The sequence below is a fragment of the Meleagris gallopavo genome, chromosome 4, assembly GCF_905368555.1.
Source record: "Meleagris gallopavo chromosome 4, MGAL_WU_HG_1.1, whole genome shotgun sequence".
NCBI lineage: Eukaryota > Metazoa > Chordata > Aves > Galliformes > Phasianidae > Meleagris > Meleagris gallopavo.
This window is the reverse complement of record NC_139407.1, coordinates 66,834,834-66,861,264: the sequence shown is the minus strand read 5'-3', so window position 1 is coordinate 66,861,264 and position 26,431 is coordinate 66,834,834.

The window sequence follows — 26,431 nt, the reverse complement described above, 5'->3', positions numbered from 1 at the left end:
TTCTGTAATACTTAAACATAGCACTTAGTTGCATGTATATAATGTTATTCAAATGAAGATTGTCAGAACTTTAAGCCTCATTATTCTCTGTTATTATGGGACCGGTAAAGCAAATATTTCTGAACCTTTCCTTAAATCGTTTGTGTGTATGAGCTGATCAAATAATTCTGCAGTACATTTGCAGTTTTGAAAATCTTCATGCTTTTTCCCATTTTCCCAAATCTCATGGGGAATTGCATTGCCCCAGATGATGGTTTATTTTTCAATGTTTATAATATGTTGTAATAATGTCAAGAAGCCCTGCTGGGGTAAAGTCCCCCTAAAAGCAATGATTTGTATGTAATGCCATGTTCCCTGCTCTGCTGAGTATTTTCACAAGATGCCAGGATCACTCATTTGGAGACCTCTCTCAGTGTGTACCTTAATTGACATTTAATGGATCCTAATAAAAAATCAAAGCCTAGGAAGATTTAGTTTACAGTGATATGTTTAGTTTACTCCCTGTGAAGTACCTTGAGATTTTTGCACTCTACCATGCTTCCTTTAAAACTGAACATGCACCTTGGTAGCAACAGCCCACTCTCTGACACTGCAGGAATTCTTCATGTGGAAAAAGCACAGGAGTGTTACTGCATATTTTCCAGTTCTATTTGAACCTCTGTTTCACTGAATATTATATTGACTTGAAAATATAGATTTATTGTTTTCTTTACCTTTTTCCATTTAGAAAATAATTTATTTTTACTACTAGTTAAATGCTCCTTGTTTTCCTCGTGTTGTTTTTGTGTGATTTTTTTATTTTTATTTTTTAATATAGCCTATTTCCCTTTTGTTTCCCAGAGGAAAATCTAAAGTAAATATACTGTAAAAAAAAATGTATGTAAAGCACCACTCCTCGCCATTGGCTGAAGCAGAAACATAATAATATAAAGAAAAATGGTAAGAAGAATACATGAAGGAGGAAAGGATCAATGTTTTCTATGTTGTTCAGTAACACAGCACTATATGTCAACATATTACTCAATAGTATAGTTGGGAAAGATCTTTTTCTTTCCCATGAGAATAGGCGCTATCTTAAAAATGAAAAAAAACCTTTAAGCATTGAGATAAATAATAATAGTGGTCTAACTAAGGAAATAAGAAAGCATACATAGGTTAATTTATTAAAAAATATTTATTCCAGGTTAATTCGTCCCTCTCCTGGCTATCTGTCCTGGAATCATAGAATAATTTGAGTTTGAGGGGACACGAAAGACCATCTGGTCCCAATCTCCTGCAACCAACAGGGACACCTACATCTCCATCAAGTGCTCAGAGCCCTGTCCGGCCTGACCTTGAGTGTCTCCAGGGATGGGCACCCACCACCTCTTTGGGCAACCTGTGCCAGTGCCTTACCACTGTTATTATAAAAAACTTCTGCCTTATATCCAATCTAAATCTCCTGTCTTTTAGTTTGATACCATTTGCCCTTGTTGTATCACAAGAGTCTATGTCCCCTTCTTTCTTATAGCCCCCTTTTAGAGACTGAAAGACAACTATATAAAGGGCATAGAGGACTAAAAAACAGTTATTTATTCAAATACCCAAAATACATCCAGTCTCTTGGAATGTATGTAGAGAAGTCACACAGAACCATGACTCATTCCAAATATTTCTTCTGAGGTTAGTCTAAGTGGTTTGCTTTTTCAGCCAGAATTCATTATGTCCCTTAAACTTGTTGTTGTCCATAGATTCTTCTTGCTACATTGTTTTACTGTTCAAGAATGATAATTGTCTTGATTTGCATTTGGATCAGTTGATTGAACACTCCTTGTTGTTTCCATTCGTAATAGTTGCTTTTTTCACTACTTTTTTTTGTCATTGTAGCTCGTTATTTGTGTTTCATTCAGAGCCTATTGTGCTTTATTTTAAAACCATTTCACGTATTTCTCCTCACTTCTTTTTTCTATTGTCACTGTTAATTGCGATAAAAATGTTAATTTTATTTTTTTCTCCTTCATTTAAAATCTCAGCCTTTAAAATCTCTAACATACATCTTCTGACAGAGACCAGATTAAATGTTGTCTGCATTTAGAAAATTATACTATGCAGTATCTATGTTAAACTGGCATTTCAGGGAAAAAAATAAAAATAAAAAGCGGAGAAACATACATTTATATCAAATGATCTTCTAAGCTAAATTTGCAGTGATACCATTACACTAATCTGTGTAGGAGATTTCAGAAAAAAAACTGTTCTTGTTTTTTGTGAAAAACATTTCTTCCCTCCCTTATGCTGACCTCTTTGGAGACCAGTGAAATTATTTTGATATATACTATTTAGAAATAACACACATTTTGATAAAACATTTGTCATCTCTATTGTTCTTTATATATTACACATTTCACTGTATTAACTTGTTGAAATAAGAGTTACTAAGTGTTTTAAGGTCCTTTCAGCCACATACGTACACACTTTATAGACATACATGTTTTATACCAGAAGAATGAAATTTCATCCCAAGCTAAGATGTCTGAAGTAAGACATCTCTAGGCAACTTGCCAATGTGATCTGGTGTATTTTTACTCTTGGAGATGTTAACTACTGCCTGCTCCTACCAATAATTCCACCTCTGAAAAGTAAGCCATGTATGTAAGTGCTTAACCTAAATATAATTATAGATTTTTGTGCCCCCTCAGTGTAACTACTGGGGATTTATAAACAGGTTTCTATCCAGTCTACCTCACCTGAACATAAGTGATAAACAAGGAGCCTCACTATTCTAAACTGTCTCTACAATCACAGAACTTAAAAACTGTCAGCAAACCAGTCACATCATAAGTGATCTGACTTATGCTAGATGGCACTTCTCCAACACCCAACATCTACAAATAGCCTGGGATGACTAACATTCTAACACAGTCTATACAGTTAGGGATGGAGGAGAGTTCAGGATCATGTGGTTATAGAATCATAGGATCATGTTGAAGGTGTTGAAGAGAAAATTAAAGGTCATCGAGTCTGACTCCACTGCAATGAGAAGGGACATCTACAGCTCTATCAGGTACTCAGTGCCCCATCCAGCCTGACCAGGAGTGTCTCCAAGGATGGGACATCTACCTTGCCTCCCTGGGCAATCTGTTCCAATGCTTCACCACCCTAACTGTAAAAATTGTATTTTCTTATATCTAATTAAAACTCATGCTGACTTCATATGACACAGTCCTGGAGCATGGAATCAATTTGCAGAGCTGATCAAAGCAGTTTATTCTGATTTAGACCATACCTCAAACCAATATAGTCACAGTCAGGTGATGCTGTGCTGTATAAAACTTGACAATCCTTTGTTCTGGCTGTTATTAACATCAGTAATTTGTCATTAAATAAATTCTAAATGTAAAAATCACTGCTGAAAGTACAACTTACTCTAACTGTTCTATCATTTAGTGAGATTGCAAAGCAAGAGGAAAGATAAATGATTGTCAGCAGCTTATATGTCAGAGACACGAGGCCTTGTATAAAAATTATGGTGAATGTACATTTGATTGATTAGAGCATGCTGCTTTTGTATTGTATTTGGAAATGAAAATGTAGGAAGGAGGAAATTTCAATAGCAATGTGGAAATGGCTGTCATTAGGATTAATGTTAAATGATCATTCATGTCTGCATTATCTCACACTGAGTTTTCTTTAGTGGAATTTTAATAATGTAGACGTTATTGTGCATTACAGTGATAAGATCCTGCTTATGTTTAGTTGAGCTGGTTAATTTACAGCACCTAATTTAAGAGGCACCTATTGTATAAGGAATCTGTCCTGTTGGATTGATAGCCTAGCTTTTAGAATTTTATTTCCTCAGGAATCTGATCTTCAACTTTCCTCCTCATCTGTGCCCTTGCTCTCAAGATTCCAATTAATCAAGTGTGAATGAAATTTCCTTCATTTGTAGGCACAAACTTATTCTCCACACAATTTATGAGGTCATCTGTAAAGTATTTTTTTGGCTAAAAAAGTATCTCCACAGAACTTTATAATATATAATATATGCATATAACCTCTATCAGATATAATCACATCTTAGAGAAAAGATTTTTCTGCTGCAAATATTTGAAGTATTTGCTCACAAGTTTTACCATCTATTGTGGTCTTTATGCATAGAACTCGTCTTACAATATTTCACACACATCTCACCACTGAAAATGAACCACTGGAGCTGATTGTTGCAGCTATTTAACCATTCTTATCTGTTCAGTGTAAGAATTTAATCTGCAAATGGCCTTACTACTTCCTAAACTTTAATGCATATTCAAACATTTTCAGTCAATTGTTACTTAGTTTTATCAATTCATTTAATTTGCCTGAGGTGCTGACCACTATCTCTTTTGTCAAGCTCTAGTATCTTCTTGAAAGGTTTTGTTCAACACTGGCCTTTGTGTACTTTATAGCACTCCAGTATTTAGGGAAATTTCAAATAATCCATTAGAAAATGTGACTGACAACTTAAAACGAACTTCTCAAGCTTCTATTCCTGCAGCCAACTGTCATCTCTTCATCAGCCACAGCAAAAGGTGTAAAAAACATTTAGCAGTAAGGGGGTTCATGTACTCAGTGCTTTTTTCATACTCACTTTTTGCACATATTCAGACAATAAAGTTTTATTGGCACAAATGTTCGCTGCAAATGAAACTTAAAGTCTCATACAAGCATCTGCAGAAGGTGAGATTTAAATCAGCACAGGAAGGCATCTGGTGGGATGACTTTCTGTGTTCATCCATTCAAAGTACAGGAAGATAGGGAACATGGCATATTTTCTAATTTATAGTGATGAGTAACACATGTCGAATCTCAAACACTCACACTCGGTCCCCAGGGTGAAATACTGGTATAAGACAATGGTGAAATAAATTCATACAGCATCCAATCTAATACTCATTAAAGTAAATGAAAAGACAGTCTGAAATTAGATGGGGTCCATAGTCCCAGTGTAGTCCCTACTCAAGCATATGAGAAATCTCATTGTCTTTAAGGAGACTAAGCATGTGTTCAAAGTTATGCACATCTTTAAATGCCAAGTTGCTTTGGAGCCAGAATAAATTCAGTTAAGGAGATTGTAACTTGCCCTCTGGGCTGAAGGGAAGCTAAATTTGCTTAATACATTTTAGATGTTTTACAAAACATACACTTCAGCTTAACAGCTTTTCAAATAAAGTTTTCTACAAAGTTTGCACTGACAGAATGTTAAATGGCTCATCCTTTGAAGTGGAAAAGTACTGGATGCCATCAGATAATTTCTCAGAGTTCTTTGTTATTGTTGCTTGTTTGTTTGTTGTCTTTCAGCATTTTTTGTTATTGTTTCTTGTTTGTTAGTTTTGAAAATGACTGTTCTCTATCACTCAAACACACTTTTGTGAAAAGATGAAAATTATAAACCTTTTTCTCCTTCTCCTTATAGACTAAAGCACTTTGTGTACAAAAATCCTATCTGAACAAATAGACCAACCTTTTATTACACAACTCCAAGAACTTCTTTGAAGATAAAGACCTTTAAGATCTGTCCAACCCAAACCATTTTAAGATTCTGTGATTCTCTATACATAAAAAACAGCAGATGCAAAACCAATGGGAAATGGATCTTTGTAGGTATGATCAGGTAATGACTATAACATAAGGAATGGAGAGAGACAATGAACTATATTAATATTGCAGTTTTAAGTTCTAGTCTTCTCTGATTCCATTGATCACTTTAACATTTACATAAAATATATCAATTACCAAGTAACTCATCAAATAATCACTTTTATTCTAGGGAATGTGGAACGTGCATTATTTGCATATTTCATTTCACTTTGTTACTGACTTCGTCATGGAATGAAAGAGATTCAGGTTCAAATTATTTTTTTTAACAGAATTTATTGATACTTCTTTAGATTCAATATTTCCCCTTTTTTATGCTAACAGAATGCTGGAATCAATGGCTTTACACTGGTGTAAATATCCAGTGATGAGCCTCTGGACTCTGATCCTGCTTGTTTTCCTCTCTTGGGAAATAAGAAAGGAAGACACAGACAAGTAAAACATCAAGAAGAAGATCAAATGTGAGACAACATAAATGGCCTGAAATTGATTCTTTTTACTTTGGAGACATTTCATTAACTTCAGTGAAGTTTTGGAGATTTTTATAGAAAGGCAAGTGGGAAGAGAATAGGGAGTAAGGAAAGAAAGACTTTTCTTGCAGACCACAATACCTTGATTTGCTGAACTGTGATTTTATATAGGGAAGAGCAGTACTCTTCTTGCAGATCTCCAAAGCAACCTTTTCCCTCATTTCTATTCACGTGACATTGCAGGTCATTTGTACCAAGAATTTCTGAGGAAGATCTTAGCTGTGCAGTAGTCCAGAAAAAAGACTTGTGAACCAAACTGTTAATCACAACTCTGGTGATTTCTAAATTAAAGCTCATTTCTGTCTTCTTTCTAGTCACAGTAACAGGCTGTAGCTACTTGAATATTCAGAAATTTTCCAGGACTCTTGCTCACCCAAAGAACCCGAATTTTTGTGTTTTCTATATACATAGGTCCATTTAAGTTACTTCAGCCACAGAACACTTCAGTTCACAGAACAAAATATGAAGGTACACAGCCACAGTGAGATGGAGCTTCTTTATTAAGAAACATATAGCAGTCTCTATTTGATCCCTGTTCCAAATATTCTTTGGTGTAGGAAAAATATGAACAGTTGGGGTGGGAGTCAGCTTGCAGATTCAGATACACCTAAACGTAAATGTCTATATGTGAGAGAGCTGACATGAGTCACTTGCTGAAAGCCATCCATCTGAAGTCAATTGAGACACTTTAGTAGATCTGAAGCTTTTCCAGAAGTTTGGAAGTTGCGACGCAACTGTGAAGTACACAAATGCACTGAACTAGCAGTTACAATCCACCTGGGGTGTCCTACCCTGTCTCAAATGAACTTAGATGCTCTTGGAAAATGAATAGAATCCCAAGCTCCCATGGTAGCTATTGGAGCTCACACTGATAAAAAGCGGTTCAGCAGACATCCTCACCAAATAGCTCTTAAGGTTGTGTTAAGTTCACAGCTAGGGCAGATCTAATCAGAACAGTAATCACTTGCATGTTCAGAGGTAAATTAATGTCTCCCAGTGTGAGTGTAGGTCATCCTTTTACTGGACAAACTAGTGTCTTGGCAGTCTGGAGAACCAAATTCACTGTAGCACATTTAGAATTGTTCTGTGATTGTAAAGTAGCTGATAACAAACATGAATAAATCACTCTGTCTTGAAAACAAACCAATAAAATACCCAGTAACCCAGGCTTTGTAATGTGTACTGCATTTAAAAGTTGTTTGATATCAATACTTATGTGCAGCTAGTGCTCCTGTTCTTTAAAATCTGTCAATTTAATTTTCTCTTGAAAATAAATTAAACAAACTCCTTCATGGCACCTATTCAGTTGGAATTTGTCTGAAAACAAATTTTATGGCCAACTTAAATCCATGAAAATATGTAGTCCTTTTAGAAACACTGATGTAGCTGCTGGTGCAAACAGCAGTGCCCTAAGGTATGCCTGTATTATTTTGCGATTGATGCATGCAGTGAAGTGGTTGAGCACAAGGCTGACAGATGCTCTCTGTGACTTGCATATTTGTAGGTCATTTGTGCATTCTGATGGCTGGAGGTGTAAACAACAAAACTCTGGAACAAAAATCCATCTGTATCAGGCCTGAAATTTGCCTTGTGATTGGATTGCAATAATGCAGTGTTAGAAAAACATTTCATGCAACTAAATTTAATTCAGAAGAAGTAGGTTGTGTCACGATTCCACCTGTTGTCTCTTGCTGATAATGCAGTTTTCTGTCCTAGGCTTTCAAAGGTTGCAATTTTAAAGCAAATGGACTTATCTTTAACTATGAATCTCAAGGATAACTTCAGATTTATTCATCCAAGGATCTTGATTTGCTTTGTTAGAAGAATAGTATGGGGAAAGGACCAAATTCTTCTGTCTTTATAAACACACAAATTTTAAGTTAGCAATGATTGTGGTGTCATCTAGAGACCTATACAAATGCTTAGCTTCTTGTACTACTCTTCTGTCACCAAGATTACAAGTATGTAGGTTGCTCTGAAAGTAATGCCTCCTATTTATTTCCGTGGAAAGTACAAAAGATACAAAGACCACAATAGCACTATTTGATAGAGCAAATTCTCAGCTACAACATAGTAGTCACCACCATTAACTATGCATTTATGCCAGTTATTAACAAGTGCATGCATGCCATGCTCATCAAAATCTGTCGCCATTGCTGAAAAGCTGCTTCACTGTGCTCACATCCACTGTTTGGTCTCCAGAAACCTTCATCAAATGTTGATGAATGTCAGTGGGTGCCATTTTTTTCCTCATGGGAGATTTCAGTGACACACTTTTGCTTCATATGCACTTCCATGTTAGGTACCATTCTGTCAGTCTGCCCCTCTGCTGCCATCTGTCACACAGCAACAACATGTAATGGAATATTCTAATGACAGGTTCAGCATCTACTGCCATATCACCACCATCTGCCTCTGATTTTATGGGCCAACAGAATAAAATAGGAGGCATTACTTTCAGAGCAGCCCTTGTAATGTGCTGATTAGTCATCTGGAGACAGAACTGAAAATCCTTCTGAAAGAATTTAGAGATTACCTGAGAAAATGTGTTGCACTAATCACTGGTAGAATTTCGTTTTACTTCTTTATAATAAAGCACTAGAGATCATGGATAGGTGAAAGGCAGTCATGCAGAATGTAAGACTACATACTGGAAATATATGATTTATAAGGATTTTAAAGTTATAGTAGTCAAGAAAATGAAGCTTTTGTGCAGTGATGTAACTGTAATGTAAGTGTAAAGAAGGAAGTAGTTAGTTGAAGATAGAAGTTAATAGCAGCTTTGCATGTGGCATCTGTGAGCCCAGTAATGGAATACTGTGTGCTCAGTGATTTCAGTAGGATATTAAAAAACAGAAAAATGCATAGACAAGAGCCACAAATAAAGGCATTCAGAGACTAGATAAATGCCATAGAATGATAAATATATTAAGTTTAATCTGTTTCCTTTTCTGCAAGGAGACTGAGACATGACTTCATTGAAGCACATAGATACTCTTGCTGAAGGAAATGCTATGTATTAAAGGAACTTTAATCAGGAATAATGGCTGGAATTTAGAAATAGATTAAAATGCGTAACAGATCTTTAACATGGAAAATAATGGCCACATACAACATACTTTTTATGATATCCTCAAAATTGGAGAAGTTTTTGGATTAAAAGTGACTGCTGTCAGTCAAAGGATAATTCAGTGACATTAGGGGGTCTGTGGAATATAGGAATCTGGGTGATCTAATAACTCAAACTTTTAAAGCTACAGAAGATGTTTAGTTTGGCTCTTCTGGATATTACAAAATGGAAAACCATGAAGTCTGAAAAATGTGGCATATTTTACTTAGAAATATGGAAGAGGCCAGATTGAACAGCAGAGAATACTGGTAGTAAAATGTTGTAGTAAAGTCTTGAGGCAAGCTGAAACAAGAATGTTGGGAAGGTGGGGAGGGACTCTGGGAAGTGTAATGATAGAACGAGGAGGAATGGCTACAAAGCAAAAAAGAGAAGATTTAGATTAGACATTAGGAAGACATTTGTTATTCAGAATGTAGTGAGGTACTGACACAGACTCCCAAGAAACTGGATGCCCCATTCCTGCAGGTCCTGAAGGACATGTTGGGTGATGCTGTGGGCAACCTGGCCTGGTAGGAGGAGACCTAGCCCAGGTCAGGGCAATGGGGCCTTTGATCTTTAAGATCCCAAAGTCAAAATAAATATATATTAGAAAATACTGTTGACTATTCATGAACATCTTATGGCTAGTATGACTGACCTTATATTTCTTCTCTTGCTTTGAATGTATCAATTCTATCAGCTTTAATTTTTCTTTCAAGAGCTATGATATGCTGAAGAAACCAGAATAGATGGTCTTGTGAGACTGAGATGATATTTATTTAGCTTTGCATCATGCATATGTAATAAAACCAGAAAGTTTTTAGGTACAAGTTTATCAGTCTGTTAGTACATGCCATGGTTTAACCTGGAAGGTGACTTAGCACCAGACAGTCATTTATTCACTCTCTCCTGTCCCCAGTGAGATGGAGGACAGAATCAGGGAAAAGAAGTGTTGAGAGAAAGACAATTTAATAGTTCTCTAACTCTAAATCAGCCAGAAGCAGGATGGTATATATCAGAAAAAAATACTTTCTGAGGGCACTAAAAAATAAAACACATGAAAAATATTTCAAATATTAAGCATGGAATATTAAATCAGAAATGGCAAAATATACTAGGAAACTGAAATCTTGAATTCAATTAGATCACTTGTTTACAGTGCTTCCAACTCAACTTCTGGATAAAATAGGTAAGGATAAGTTCAATTAGGCTCCAATGTTTTTATAAGCTTATATCTGTAAACACTGGAATCTTGTCAGATTCATTTATAACATTAATCATAGTTAGGGATAGGCAAGCATGAAATTTTACAGCCTACTCATTCTGTCTGAGTGTATTCAGATTTGCATCCAGATAAATTTTTGGTTAATTTATCTTGATTTCTATAGCTTGAAATTACTTGTTTATGAATTCCAAAAGATAACATAGTGAGGAGATATTAATGCAGTCCAGGAAAAAGACACCATTTAGGCAAATATTTGGCAAGAGCTCCATAATATTTTATACTTTAAATTCGCTTTTGAGGTCATCTTCTGTATCAGTAGGAGTCTTGTTTGAGAAATCATCCACTACAGTTATGCCTTTTTGCTTTCACTTGTACACCCTAAGCAAGAATGTTCTGTTTATAAGATTTTATCCAGCGATTCTTGTATTATTTCCTTTAAAGCCTATTATTCAACTAATTATTATCACTTAAAAATTCTTCCAGTCTGAAGGAACCTCTTGTGATTTTTTGTAAACTCTTGAAATGGTTAATTAACCTTCTTAAGATGTGCAACTAATTTTTTAGGTAAACATGTCTATCTTTGGGCCTCATAAATATTTGTCTTTTTTTTTGTTGTTTTTCAGTGGTTTCTATTGTTAATGCAGATACTTAATTTTCATTCTGTTGGTGTATATACATAAAACAGACTGAGGTCATTCAATGCAACCCTGAAGGTATTTATGTGTAGATGATAACCCTGAATATGACAGGTATGGGTTGGTTCTTACCTTCAGGCCAACTTTTTTTGCACAGAGGCTTCTACAGTTCTGCTGTTCACTATGGTAACTGGCATAATAATGGACTCTTATAAAGAAAATTTTGCTTTAAAATCTCTGACTTCATAAACTTTCCTGCAAAGTTGATGCAATTTCTCATGAATCATAAAGAGAAAAATAGAAAAGAGCTCAACTGCTGGAATGTAGCCATTTTTCTTTTGCATATGAGCATAAAGTTGTATGAAGTAGATATAGAGATTGCCTTAACTACAACACCTTATTTCAGTGCTCTCAATTTTTCCATTCAGTCCAGGCTCCCCGATTATATATATATATATTTTTTTTTTCTCCTCACCTTCAACTCTCAGAACCACAACAGAGCTCAAAATCTATTAATTTTATCCCTCTGGTCAATAAACTATCTGTGTTATTACATTTTGGGTACAAACAGCTGAGGTCTTACTTTCTCAGTGTAACTAATACTATTTGGAAAACAAGTTCTTAGTTATTAGGTAAGCTGTTCAAAGTTAGAGGAACCTGAAATTTTATCTGCATTAGAAATTCTTGTTTCAATGAGATATTTTGGTTGCATGTGTAATGGGAGAAGGACGTTTCCTTCTGTCCTTCCTGAAGATAAAGCGATAGGTTTGGCATTTATTCCAGAGTAGGTGAAGGAACATGAATAAACATGCTTTTGAACTTGCGAATGTTACCTATGTTTGTCAGTATCTTAAAATGCATTCTTCATTTCCAATTTTCTCTTCTTCTTGGGCAAATCTAAGTGCAATCTAAGATATCTTAGTTCTAGCTTCAATTAATGCTTCCACCTGCAGAACAGAGAGCAGTTATCATGAGTGATAACTCATGCATTTATTTCAGGGTGACAACGATAAGAAATATTGTAATTCTCTTCTGGTGTCAATTTCTTCCTTCTGATTGTTTTGACACAAGCAATAGTTAATAATTAATACAATACCTGTTTACAACAGAAATGAATTTTCTGCAGTTCCTTACTACAAGATATGTTTAATTCTAGGATTGAAAGTAATGTTGGTGATTATGTAAATATAGAATTAATTTGCATTTTAAATGGTTTCCTTTTCCTACAAAAACTGAAAGGAATAAAATAGAACAAACAAATATGAACAGTACCTTATAATTACATTAACGGATATTTACAAACTACAGCATTATGCCACATCTCACTGAAAGACTGTTCTTTTCATAATTCAAATAAAATGAAAGAAGTCATTTGCTTTAAGCTTTGTAAAATAAGTAATGCTTACATGAATTTTGGTTCTGGTCTTTTGTTGCACAATTTATTGCACATATTTACTGCAACATTATGGAATCACTTTCCTTTAGCATAGCCAAGACTATTAAGGAATTTGGACTTTGTTACTTTTCAGTTTTTATAATAGTTAGAATTTATCTATGTTACCTGAAGGAAGGAATGAGGACAACAAAAATTTATAGAAAATATATTTTAATCTCAGTTTATTCTGTCAGTTTCTCTGCTCCCAGGGTGAAAAGAGTGAAAGCAGAAAGCTATAGATAGGAAAAAGAGGAAAACATTTACTGCATAGGTTGAAAATCAACATCAGTCAGTGTTCTAAAAAAACCTGTAGCAAATATGTTGTTGGAAACAAACTTGTTTCTTGGAACTAGGGACAAGATTTTGGTGTTATATGTATTCCTTCAGCTTCTCTGTTTTATGATTTTGTCAGTAGAGTAATCAGTTGCACAGAGCTGTGGTCCAGGAGGTCTAAGGAAGGGAATGCTTTTTAGGTCTCATGCACAAAATTGTCTTGTCAATCAGTGATTGAAATGTTTGCTCAGATTAACACAGTTAACACTAAACTAGTTTAAGTTACACTGGAAGAGACAACTACGCCAGAAAGGCAGAGGAAGCTATCTCACCCTGTGCATGATAGCAACTTAATTTGTTTCAATTTAATTCAAAATCAAAATCAATCCTAAGATACTTGTGAAAATCAATTTACTATTAGAAACATTTGTTTTATTATTTCATAAATTTCAAAATTATGTTTATTAAGGGATGAATCTGTTGGCTATTAATGCCCGAAGTCAAGTGCGGGACAATCAAGGGAGGTTCATTTTGGATGTAAAGAAAAATGTATTCTCCAAAAGAGTGGTAATGCATTGGCACAGGCTGCCCGTGGAAACAGTGGACTCACTGTCCCTGGAGGTATTCCAGAACCATAGAGATGTGACACTGAGGGACATGGTCAGTGGGCATGATGGGGGTAGATTGGCATTGAGCTTGCGAATCTTAGTTGTCTTTTCCACCCTTCACAATTCTATTATTCTATTTCCCGACACAATATTTCAGTCAGTGAAATTTCAAAATATAAATACATTCTAAAAAGACTAAATGTTCTTTTTTTCAGGAAATTTTATAAATTATATTTATTTGTAGCTTTTTTGCAATCAGTTTCCATGGTGTCGTGTAACATAATAAGACCAACAATTTTGTAAATTTAGTCAAAATTACCCAGAGTTTCAAACTGTAAAAATACAGGCATCTTCATTATTTTACTTCACTTTTGTATTTTTACAGACAGAAAGTTATTTTAATAGTAGGATTTTTTTGTCTTCTGGATTAAGGCTTTTTTTTTTATGTTATTGTGGTGAAATAAATCTGAAGCATTATCATTCCTTTGAAATATTTTTCACAAATCAAAATAATGTCAGGGCTGTGTTTTTCTGACATTTATCACTGAGAAGCTGTTCTTCAGAGATACTCTTAAAGTTATATGTTGTTATTATTAATACCATTCGAATTATTAATTATCATTGTCTTTTCTTATTTCTGTGTACCTGCACAAAAGATTAGCATTCTCAAGGAACGAAGAGTCTTTACAGCGAGATGCAAATAACCATCACTTCTTACAATCTGAAAGTGACATTAGAAAAAATACAGCGATCCTTTCAGATTAATGTTCAATAGATCAAAATCAGCAAGAAAAATTCTGAATGCAAGTACAAAACTGCCTGCATGCTTTGCTCTTTCTAAGACTTCACTAGATCAGATCTAATGGCCAGTGCTGGAGTAAAGCTTGCACTTCTTTAGTCTTTGCATTCTCTCCACAGCCACCTTACTTCTTCGTAACTGTCAATCTAGTAGTTTTGACCAGAATTCAGCTCATTTAGAAGAAACACATATACTCACATTTAATTCATTATCCTACATTCCAGCTTTGAGCTTTTAGATGGCTTCATTGTACTTAGATTACTTCTTTTCCCTTCTAATATCTTGCTTTCCCAGCTATTCACCACTGCCAGTTTCACTTCTTTATAATGCCATAGGTGAGCTGTTTTCATCTACAGCATTCTTAAAAACATTATTTTGCAAAAGGCTCCTTGCAAGACAGAATTATGCAGACAACAAAGAAGTCAGAAGCACTTACAGGAAGAAGATATTACACTAGATGTCTTTATTCTGACACTTAAATGGAGTGTGACATTCTTAAAATGTTAGTAGAGCATGGGACGTCAAGAAAATAGTAAAATATTTGTGCTCTATTAACACAAGAAAGAGGTGTAGATGCATAAAGGAAGATTCAAAGACAAACAGGGTGGCTTAGGAAAAAAATCTAGTAAGGCAGTAATCCTATCATGTCAAAAAAGAGCATTGTACTTTATAACAGATGAAAGCTTCTGTCTATTGTATGAAAGAGATAAAATAGAAAAGCAGTAAGTACTGCATAATCTGAACTCTTTGTTCAAGCCACACTCTGCTTATTCTTATGGCAAGAGTCCAAGGATAAAAACCAGTATATATTTAAACACTTCTTTCATAATTACTGAAAAAAAATCTATACTGAGTGGGTGTAGTAAATAAAACGTTTTATTCAAATAAATAGAATATGTAAAATAAGGTCACATCCTATTGGAAAGAATAAAGACATCAGTCTAATCCTGCTCAAACCTAAGATCAGCAGACTCAGTTTTATCCCACTCGAAGAAAACTTAACTGAAATGTTTAAAGAGAAAACAGTTCAAGATTGTGGTAATCTGAACTTCTTCTTCTGGTTCAATAACATTTCAGTACGACAGCTGAGAAACAATGCAAAGCATAACAAAAAATCCTTCCCAAATCAAGCTGTTCTACATATGAATCTAATCTGTTTTTGTCATATTTAAGAATACTGAAAACTTAGATTTCTCTGTAATGCATGAAAATCTTACCAGATATGTAACAAAAGGAAATAGAATGTATTGTTTGTCTGTTGTGATACTCAAACAGGACACAGCAGTTTTTGATGTTATCTTACCCTGCATACGGCCTTGTCCACAGAAAAATCTTTTACAGATAGGGTTAAGTGGTCCTTTTCTTTTTGTGTTTGCTAGTATCTCAGTGCAGCAGTATAGGGAACATGAAAAAGAATAAACATGGAAATAAATATTTTATTTGTTTCATGTTAATTTCCTTCTATGCATACCTTCACAGACTGCAAATGACAATGCTGCATACTAAGATTATTCAGATGTGCCATAGAAAGATAAACAGAGGGTCTTCTGAGCAAGACAATTTCACCAATCAACTCTTCTTTGAGAAAAAATTTCCAATTTTGCAAAGTGTTTCTGCTGCAATGATGTCTACTCTCCTTTAATTACTGCAGATGACATTTATTGTATTTACTAATGTCCCTACTTCCCAAATTTGTTCTAAAAGCTAGTTACTCTCTTCTGGAAACAAAAAGTAGCTCTGAGTTGCTATTTTTATTGTCATTGCACAGTACCTACATTGAACTTTATCCTTTAGCCCTTCTTCCATTGCTCTGTTAACTATGGAGAATAAGGGCAACACAAAATGCAGATAAGCAGAAAATAATAAGCAGAACATACAGGGAAAAATGAAGGCAGGTGATAAGTTACAGAATATACAATAGACTTGTAACTCCGCATCTGTCTATTCTTTTTTCATTCCCAGCAGGTTGATTCCTGCAACATGCTCTTAACAATTCGTAAGAGCACTAATGTGTTTCCTTTAGAAAAGAACTGAATCCAAAGTGTTAAGTAAGAAAAAATTCACAGTATGCATAAATCTAATGTTCCAATGATTAATTATATTTGCCATTAAACATGTTTCCCTTATTTCTGTTCTGAACATGTCTACCTTCAGCTTCCAGCCATGGCACCTCATTACGGTTTTGTCTGCTAGATCAAAGTAGTTTCTCTTTCAGAAATCTTTTTGTGTTAATACTGATCATCCATAATTCTATAAGTTGAATTTGGATGTTATTGAAGTTGATTTGACTTTTTCAAAAGTTTCTTGACTCTCAAGATAAATTAGCATAAAATTGAAATACCTAATGTATTTCATGTGGCTTTATTTTATTCTTTGCATTGCTTTGGCAACCTGAAGGATTACTGAAAAGTTTGGGGGTTGTGAGCGTCTTTGCCAGGATAGTTACTATTCTAATATGTTTTTCAAGATCTGGAAGACTCTGGAGGTTGTATTTTTCTGTTGCCATCACCAATGATCTTGTCATGGAATAATGTATAAAATTATCCTTTTTCAGCCTGAAGTGGTATTACACTCTGAGTAAGGGATGCACTTCCAAAAAAAAAAAAAAAAAAGCCAACCCCTGAGACTCTGTATTTAACAGGATATGGATATGGAATATATCTCAAACTTAAATCACATTATATATAAGCAGTGACATTTACACAGTTGGGATAATTTTAATTTTAAGGTACTGCTTTAAAGCAACCTCGCACTGACCTACTTTTTTTTGTTGTCATTTCTTTAACAAAAACTTGATAACACGTTCTTGCCCTTGCAGAATTGCTGTACTGACAGAGGAAATTTAACTCTGTGCATGATTAATGACTAAGGTAGGGCTCTATCAAATGTGCAGCATGCACTGGGATGCTTGATGCATATGACAGCCCCAGAGTGATTGTTCTTCGGAGGAATGGAAAGCAGACAAAAAGAAATGGAAAGGTGACAAAATTATGATTGGGTGCATCCTGCTGCATCGATAAAATGGCACATGACAACAAATGGGACTCTTGACCTCATCTCTTACAGTGGTCCATATCATTTGTATAAACAAGTTATTCAGGTGTTTAGGCAGTTTTCTTTCCTGCACTTTGTGGTTGATTAATAAGGCATTTTACACAAGAGCTGTCAGAGAACAGTTGAGAAGGGGTAGAATCAAAGCATAGCCTTGGAGATGAAGCAATTCACTGGAAAATTTGATTCAACACAGAGGTTTTTTTTACAGATCTTTAGTTCCAAATTGGGCAAATGACATATTTGTTAATGGTTCTTATGAACAATGTAATGCATGTGAGTTTGTCTTTATGTACTGTGTATAAATGTAAAAATACCCACAAATGCTATCTCCATTTTTTTTAGAGCAGACTTATGTTACAATATCAAGATATCATTCTGATATTCAAGAAGGCATGTTTTTTGTCTAAATACAGATATGTGTTAACTTAGTAGACATACAATACATACATTTTATCAGACTTTATAATATATAGTTCTCTTTCTCTTTTCTGAATCTTATTTTGGAATTTGAAAACAAAGGAGAGAACAGTTTCAGTTAGGACCACGGAGCTTATCTGAAACATAAAGCTGTGTATATTCATTAAAAAAAAAAAAAAAGTAGATAATGAGGATCTACTATAAATGCAATGTTTTAGTGAAGTATTGATTTAAATCAATGTGGTTTTGTTTTTTTGTTTTTTGTTTTTTAAATAAGAAATTTTCTCCATATCCTTAAATTACTGCAAATGAGTTTTCAAAGGTCATTCCAGGTATCCCAGTATTTCAAGTTATCATTGGTTTCTGAACTAATACAAGGGAATTATATAGCTGCCTGGTTTCTAAATTATTTTCGTTATGCAAGGAGCTAATATTTTTTAATCAATTTAATATTTCTGATTTTGTCTACATAAATTGAGCATTAATGAGGTAAATAAGACTCTTTATACAACTTAGAATCTTTTGCCATTTTCTTTGTTCTTTGATTTCAGGAAATCTGGTTAACTTTCTTTGTCTTTCTCATTGTTTCTTTGTCACCTTTGACAATTGCTGAACAAAACAATAAAGGCTGTTTTTAAACTTCAGATCCAGCTACAGTGAGACAGATCTTAGAAATGTCAGGAATGTCAGGCCACAAAGATGATGAGTTTCCCTTATGAGGAAAGGCTGAGAGCCCTGGGACTCTTCAGTTCTGGAGGAGAGAAGGCTGAGACGGGATCTTATCGCTGTTTATAAATATCTAAAGGATGGGGGTCAAGTAGATAGGGCCAGGCTCATTTTGGTGGTATCCAGCATCAGGATGAGGGCCAACGGACACAAAGTGCAACACAGGAAGTTCCATACAAACAGGGGGAAGAACTTCTCTACTTGAGGGTGATGGAGCTCTGGAACAGACTGCCCAGTGAGGTGTTAGTGTCTCCTCCTCCAGAGGTATTCAAAGCTTTCCTGTGCAACCTGCTGTAGGAAACCTGTTTTGGAAGGCAGTTGGACTAAAGGATCTCCAGAGGTCTCTTCCTACTCCAAGGGTTCTGTGATTCTGTGATCATTTGTTTGGTACAGTTCTTTGCTTTTCCTGATAGTAAGGATTCCTCACTTCTTTCAGCTAAGTCATGACGGAATCAAAATATTATGATTATTTTGTCTGAAAAATATTAATTTGCACAGTCAATATTGTTTGCACTCTTGGAATCACAAGTCAGTCCTGTGGTTCCTGTCTTACGCAGCCATAAGAACAGGAAGGCCACTGCTTTCTTTGAACTGACATTGTTCTTCTTTGTAATTTTCTTCTCATCATGGAACTGCTTCATATCTCATACTGGTGATGCAGGTAGAGAGGAGCTCAGAACAAAATCTAGATGGAAGCACAGTTTGACTTTACAATGAAAACTATGACTAGATCTGAAACCAGAAGGCTATATTCACTTTAAGCCATAATCTCAGTTGAGTTTATTACTATCTGAGTGAATGTGTGAATGCACTTGCTACAGGCAGCAGCACAGATGAGTATAACAGCACCCAGACATTTCAACTAATATATCAAATAATATTTCTGATAAAATATTTCTGTAATTTTTGTTGACAAATGCTGTCTCCTTTGTGGTAACTATCATAATGTCGCCCTCACAAAAAATATTAGCTGACTAAGCAGGTATCTAGGAAATATAATTTCACTATATGGATTTAGTTTAGTTATGACTAACTCATTAAAACTACAGGTAAATGAGAGAGAGCTATCAATCCTACCCTATAAGAAATTGAATGTAAATTATAGTGTTCTTGCTTTTCTCAAAGCCAGAGAGCAGTAAGTTTATAGTACAGTCATAAACATTTGTTGGTGACATCGTGTGTTTTGGTACAGCAGAGCTTTCTGCTGTACTGGTACCACTTGGATAGCCAAAAATATACAGGATTTTTTATTATTATTATTTTTCCTGGTGGAGAAGAACTAGAATTTGTTCAAAATCCTATGGTGGAATGTCAGCTGCCAGGCGCCCTAACAGGTTGCTGCTCATTGACATAGAGTTCCTTCTTAGTGAAATCATTCCTAAAGATGGGGTGAAATGTCGTTTCTGTGCTGAGATACATGACTGCATGTTTCCTGCCCTGGGGAACTTGCAGCTCTTTCTCTGCTGTGGAGGAATGATTGATGCATGTTTAAGTGTGAAGTGTCATAGCCATATCACCTTAAACCTCAAAAGTTAAGTGATAAAACTTGTGTCTTCATTATGACCCTGTATTTGTGGCAATTTCCTTTGCTAAACCTTCATGTCTCCCAGAGATGACGACATGTAGGGTCATGACCACCAAATGCAATGATTGCATTTTCTTTCTGGTCTATTTCTGCGTTTGATTTCATCAATCTGATAATGAGGGGAAGAAGTAAAGCAACTTTTATTATACACCAGCAAGATTCAGGGTAAGGCAAGCAATTCTATTTCTAAACCGTTCCTACTCCCTTGTTGCATCCTGCATTACAGAGCTTATTTGACTAGAGTCACATGGAAGAGCACATATCATGCGCTGTAGATGAAGTATTAGAAAGGCAAATAAAGCAATAAACGAATGAATAAATAAATAAATAAAATAAATTGGAACAAAACTGGATAATTCATTCTATGAACACTTTCTGTTCCACTTGCTTTTACAGAGTATGTGAGCAAAAAATCTTTACCTTAAAGAAAAAAAAAAAAAAAGAAAAAAGTTAAGCATGAGGAATGAATGCACAAACTGGCGTTTTTGCTCTGTATTCATATAGAAAGTATTCAAAGACACTTTGAATATTCACAACACTTTGGAAATTAGCAGCAGCAATAGCAGGGAAGAAGAGACTTAACAAATGATGAGGAGAAAGAAAAATTAAAGTAAACTTGGAGAAATGAAGTGAGAATTGTGGTAATTTAAAACCCAAGTGAGCAGATATTTAAGAATCACACACAATGTATTTTTCATGGTGACTAAGAGGCTTATGTTATGATGGCAGTTTTGTCATCTCAATGCCAAAGAAATCATGAAGTGGTGTTCCTCAAATATGCAGAAAATAAAAAGCATTTCCCTGGTCTTTGGTCTGTCTGGATATACACATTAGGGATTTACAGTACTTATTCATAGTCCAGTGTTGCTCATAGACTACAGGCATCATGACCATCCCTGAGGCTAATTCAGTAAAGAAAGAAAATAATTTTATCTGTCTTCTTAAATGATAGGACAAGAGTAGTGTGTTTAAATTATAGAAAGGAAGATTCAGGTTAAATATTAAGAGCCAAAAGATTGTCAATACTGAAACACACAGAGATATATTGACTAGGTAGGCTTTGGAGTTGCCAATGTGGAAGATCATTAGGAACAGCTTATACAAACACCTTTTGGAAATGATGTGAATAACTGATTCTGCTTAAAAACAGGCAGAAAAACTGTGATTTTTGGTCACCCAGCCATATAGTAGTGTTTCTCTAGGTGATCTGGGAGAAAATATGGAAACACCTGGGAAAGAGAAAAAGGATGGAAAAAAAAATTTTAAAAAGGTCAGAAAATCAATATAATTTATTGTCAATCCCTTTCCTTCCCTGTGTCTTGTATTTATCCTCTACAGTGAGCCAAACCCTCTGACAGTCCAGGACTTCTTTACCAGTCCATCTCCTTGAAGAGCCTCCCTGCCTCGTTGCCAATTGAGGAGGACACTGAAAGAGATCTTCATAACTTTTCAGGACTTCCTTCAAGGAAAACACACAATCCATACAAGTAAGAGGCTTCTAGCAATCTCCCACCACCATGATTTTCAGACAATTCTACTTTTCTTAAATTAGAAGTATGTCGTTTTTTTTTCTTTACTTCCTATTCAGTTTTAAAGATATAGTCCCCATATCATGCATTTATTTAATAGTCATTTTCTTTTAGCACTGTATCTTCACTTTTGTGAGGATATCTCTTTTTAAGGTACTTTTTGCATCTTGGTTACTACACTTATTCTTATAAGCAATTCTTATTTATTCTGTCTTACAGTATTCATGTAGTGGCTTCTCTCTCATGATTAAAAAGAAAGTGGGATGTAGGAGCTCAATTTAGGTATTTTGCAAGGTATTAAAACCTGTGATCTATATTATATGGTGTGATCATTAATTTGGGTAGGTTTATGTCAGAGAACTAGCTGAAATAATTATATATATACGTATAAATATATATATATGAATATATATATACAAGTTTTAGCTATTTGTTAATGCACCACTGTGAAAGCAAGTACTTTAAAATGACTGCTTTTAGTATAGCTCTACATTTGCCAACTCAACATCCATATGTCCCTGAAATCTCTCCTCATGTGAGCATGTTCTGTGTCTGAGATGATATTCAGCCATATCATCAGCCTTCACAGCTTTCAAATTGCTCTCTTGGCAGAATTGCTGGACTGCTGCACTATTTCTGCACTGAATGTTTTCAAAGGGAAAAAGACTTGAGCAATGAATTGGTAGTTCTAGATTCTCAAACCATCTCTACCTCATTCTTTTACATTATAGAATAGCTTGGGTTGCAATGGACCTTAAATATGGCCCAGTTCCAACATCCTGTAGTGAGCTGGTTGTGCCTTACCAAGTCAGGCTGCCCAGGTCCCCATCCAACCTGGCCTTGAACACCTTCAGGGAAGGGGCAGCAACAGTTTCTCTGGCAGCAGTGCCAGGGCACTCTCTGAATAAATAATTTCTTCCTAACTTCTAACATAACTCTCCCTTTTTTAGTCTAAAGCCATGTAAAGCCAATTTTCAGTGGCTTCAGGAAGGATTTGCTTTTTGGTTTCTACATTTATGCAACAGTGATAATAGTGTTGCTGATGCCCAGTACTCTAACTTGCTGTTCAAAGGTAAACAGGAAGGTGGAGACTGGTTTCATGTAAGCTGTTTTTTATTGAAATTCACTCTGTTCATTGGGTGTATGAATGGAGGAGAAATGTAAGCTTCCATCCAGAAATGTTAAAAAAATATATATTATTTTCTCCAAAGAGAAAATTTGAGGGTTTCTACCTTTATTGATCCAGATTTACTGCAATGGTTAGAAGTAGTGCAGAAACTTTAAAAAACACTCTGTTCACAAATTGGCTGAGTGTAGGTATGTTTGAGTGTATGGTATAACATATCAAATACTCTTTTACTGCATCTCTTTAAGGGCAGGACCTACCTATATGTCAGAGGCATAAAAAAGGCGTGTACTTTCATCATTCTCCAAGTAATATGGTAGTACTGCAATACTCATAGGGGGAATATTGACTTGGTACTTACTGGTATTCAGCCCTTCAATCACTACCTGTATGACTGATAAGGGAACAATACCTGTGGGCTGTATTGCAAAGAAATGGAACACTTGACTGCACATCACTGAACGTATGAACTCAATGTATTAAGTCTGGAGATTTTATCACTAATTCAGAAAGACAACAATCTACAGAAAGAGCTAAGGCTTGAATGTTCAGGGCAGCTCCCTCATCTGTTCACATAAGATATCACATAGGAATCACACAGGATTATTTGAGGATATTTGTTTATTTGTTTTCTTTCTACTTCTCTTAATTGCCAGCAAATCTGTCCTGATTGCATTTTGCCTATTAAGATATTCTTCCCTACAAATGCTTTCTGTCTGACTACTTGCAGATTTTTTGTGAACAATTCATCAAGGAAAAAATGTCAAATGAATGTGACTTTGTGGCTGAAGTTGTGTGAAAGTCAGCAGGTATTGTTCAATGGGATGTCTGCATGAGCTGTGTTTTCGTTTGGGGTTTGGCTTGTATACGTTGAAGTCTCCAGAGCTATAGGTTCAAACAAATAATCAAAACCCACTCCAGAGCTCCCTGTTTATTCTGGCTTCATGCTGAAACCACAGAAAACACTCAGCTTCTATGTGTGAGAATAAAAAAGCATGACTCATCTCTAACTTTCTTCCAGCTTTATGCCATTTCTAAGTCTACTGATTTCAGCATTGGCCTGATTTCAGAGAAGTTAAACTGACATAAACTTAAAATGATACAACATTGAATCAAGTCCCTCAGGCTTAAAAGACGAGTATTACAATGATATCTGTTCACTGACCTTTGTGAAATGAATATGGAGATTTCAGTTCAGTTCCTATTTGCAGAGCAGTCAGCACTGAAACCACCACCATTAATACGTCTCTTCTCTGCAGTACAAGAGCTCCTTGGAAATAAAGTCTTTTACTCCATTAGAACAAGGATAAGGGACAATCTCATATATCTTAGGATAAGAGGTCATTTCTGGGGTCATCAAACTCTGCATACTGCATCCATATCACACACACACACACACAAAATCTCTTTCATGCACTGAAAACCTCTCTCTTAAAGAGGTGCTTTGGCATGACAACAATCCTCTTCAGCTACCAGACTGACTAGGGAAATAGCTTCTGCCAAAGCTTAGTGAATGACTTTGTTTTGAGCTTTTCAGCTCTTTCACATGCAATATTAAAATATTCCATTTTTATGCAAGGAAACAGTATTTCACAATTTGCAGGATAACCTTGCCTCTAGAGCTGTTCATCTGGGCATGCCAGATCTTCTCTTATATTAATCACTGTGATCAGCAGTCCAATACTTCTCGATATAAAGCCCCTATGTGAAATCATATAATGAATTACACTAATTTAAATGGATTATTTTGATTAGAATTGATTACTGATGACTTTAAAACTAAACTCTTTCCATAAAAATGATTGGAAGAATAGTACTTCTAAAAGAAGTAGTAAGAAAATTGCAAATTCCTTCATGAATTCCAGCAGTTCCAGCAGTTGCAGTGTCTGAGCCAACACAAAGCACTGAAAAATAAAAAACTCAGATGTACTTTTCACATCCTATGAAAAATCTATCTGATCTCTCAGAAACTTGATGGAAATCAAATTGCTTCATTTCTCCTTCCTATGCAAAAGCAGATGAAAACATGTTTTAGCTGAGCTTTTCCAAAGCTTTTCAAAGATTACCTGCTTTGATAAATACTTGGAAGTTTACTGATGAAAATCACACTAGGTAGTAGCTGAATATTATTATAAACAGACCAGAGGGGAGATCTGAAAATCTTTTATTATTGTTTCCTGATTTATGGTTAAAAACTTGAAAGATTTCTATTTTCATCAATCTGCTATCACTTGAAAATGTCAAATCTCTGTTAATAGTGACAATGTGCAGTTTGATCATTTTCTTGCCTAGGTATTTATCTTGGCAAACCATAGAGAAGCTTTATTACATGTACTATCTCTAGCCCATGAAAATTGTTGCCTTTTTTCCTTGACTTACACATAAAGCTCTATTCAAAAAACGTCTAAAACCAAAAATTTGTGAGACAGACTGACAGAGCTTTAGGAAAGTGTTCGTCATAATTCAGCAGTTGTTCCAGAAGTCATTTCCAAAAACTTAATTTTGTTGGCCTTAAAGATATTTGCACTCTAAAACTTAAATATTAACTATGTATCCATGCTATCCAGGGGAAAAAGAAAGCATAGTATATCTTTTCTGTAATGAACTTTATTTTTATGTAATGAAAATGAACCGAACTGCAATTTACTTGAGTAGATTGGGATTATTTACTCAAAAAGAGATTGTGGATAAGAAATACTAACTTTCTTGTCTAAAATTATATTATCAATAGATAATTTAAAAATCACCAATATAATATATATGTACATATATAAATATATATAATATAAATGTACATATATGTATACGAGTAGTGTATGTATTTAGATACAGCTATTTCACAAAACTAGCCTTTATCCTGACAGCTACAAAGACAATTCTTTCATAACTATTTTGAAGAATCCATATTATGCCATAATAATGCAACTAAAGCACTTTTCATATAGTTTACACAAGAATTTGTTTTCCCTTGAAGATATTCATTCACTGAGCATTGAGAATTGAGAAAACTTTTTGTTGTGAAACTGTATAACCTCAAAGTTGCAAATTTTCTTCACAAGTATGTTCCCTCTTATACTACAGTTATTTTCTGACTCTTCTCTGTGTGATTTTTCTTTTAAAATTTCTGTAGACACATCCAAGACTCAGTCTTACCTGAGACATTTTTGAAATGGATTCAAGAGGTATCAGATCCATGTATTCTTAATTTTGCTGTTATTTTTTGCAAATAGGGGGGTTTGTTTTCAGAAATCTCAAAGAAGTTCTACAGATAGTAGAGTTTATTTGATATAAATTAAAATTGTATAAGCTATGTATTTCTGCTTTTAAAGTAGCTGATGAGTTTTTAGTCTTCAATAAAACAATGAATTGATAGAATAATTGCTACCTTCATGCTGTAAATAAATATTGAGACGAATAAGCCTGCATTTTAGGAAATGCTAGATTTATGCCACTTGGTAATTGAAAGAGAATCTAAATCTAAATCTTCTCTTCCAGACTAAAGCTTAGGGAACAATAGGAGTAATTAAATATTGACTAAGTATAAGATGGAAAGAGTATACGTAGTTGCAAAACTTGAATTATTGAAGTAAATTCTTTCTTCGGTAAATGTTCATCGAAATTTCTTTCCATACAGAGAATGAGACAATGTAAACAAGTGAGATGGGAACTACCTAATTTCTAAAATGAAAAAGATGGACCTCATTTTTTAATGTAAAATTAATAGATAGCCTGGTTTGTAAGGCATGAGACTCGACTCTGAGACTCAC